Source organism: Frankliniella occidentalis, unplaced genomic scaffold (genome assembly GCF_000697945.3).
Source record: "Frankliniella occidentalis isolate FOCC.00 unplaced genomic scaffold, Focc_3.1 Scaffold56, whole genome shotgun sequence".
In the NCBI taxonomy this organism is placed as follows: domain Eukaryota; kingdom Metazoa; phylum Arthropoda; class Insecta; order Thysanoptera; family Thripidae; genus Frankliniella; species Frankliniella occidentalis.
In genome coordinates, this window is record NW_026267186.1 from 1,195,469 (window position 1) to 1,196,451 (window position 983).

General features: G+C 50.2%; 1 protein-coding gene across 1 annotated transcript in view; it reads right to left on the bottom strand.

Annotated features, from left to right (window-relative positions):
• The window catches only part of LOC113202583 (semaphorin-5A), a 77,049-nt gene that overhangs the window by 13,119 nt on the left and 62,947 nt on the right, over window positions 1–983 (bottom strand). The gene's annotated exons all lie outside the window — the stretch shown is intronic.

A 983-nucleotide genomic window follows, 5' to 3' on the forward strand; every position in this document is an offset into this window, starting at 1 on the left:
CCGTGTGCAGCTTTTGTCAATCGGGCTCGGGCGCATCTGCCACGTCCGTTCGTGAAAAATGGAATGGGCACATGCGAGATGTGAAGGCGATGGTGACGGCGATAGTTACGGTAACGCGGCTGCCACGTAGCAAAGCCATGAAAGCCTGTCGGCAACTCAGCCTCCTCGATATCCATACGGCCCGCTGAGACGCGCCGACAGCGGGTGACAGCCCATACTTTCTACTGAAAAAAGCCTGTCAAATGTCTGTTAAGAGACGTTAGTGAAATAGTGCCTCTACAAAGGCACTACTGGCCTCCAAAGCTGCTATTTTCCACAATTTTCGATCGTAGTGCCTTTAACAAAGGCACTTTTAGTTTCTTACAACCAGCAGCATAGTGTTCGTACTACGAAGAATTGGGTTTGTACAAAGGATTCAAAGCAGCCATATTACGAACGAATTTCCTTCATATTACGAACAGCCCTCATTCGTAATACGAAAAGCCTCGTGGGTAATACAAACCAGGCTCTTCGTGATGCAAACAATTTGTTTCTAATACAAATCCTTTGTACGTTCCTAAGAGCAATTGTTCGTAAGAAACTTACATTGCACTGCAGTAGCACCTTTTAGAACTTTTGTTTTTCCACAGTCCATGAGTTTTCAGGGAGCCGCAAACGCAGGTCCCATCGGCTTCTAGTTTCGAGCAAAAGGTGAATGCAGTTTCCCTGCTGGTATCCGGTGCTTCAGTTGAAGGTATGAAAAGGATTGGGGAGGGGGGGGGGCGGTCGCGCGCGCCAGAAGAACGGACAGGTTTGTGGCGGGGCGGGGCGCCCGCAGCAGCCATGGAGGGCGTCGTCACACCCGGGACCACATATATAATTTTATTTAAATGGATGGATGTTTCTTATCCAATTCGACGAACAGGGACGAGAGAGCGAGCGATGGGGGGAGGGGGGGGGGGAAGTATTTATTCCTCGCCGATTGAGCCAGTCGCCAGTGGGGG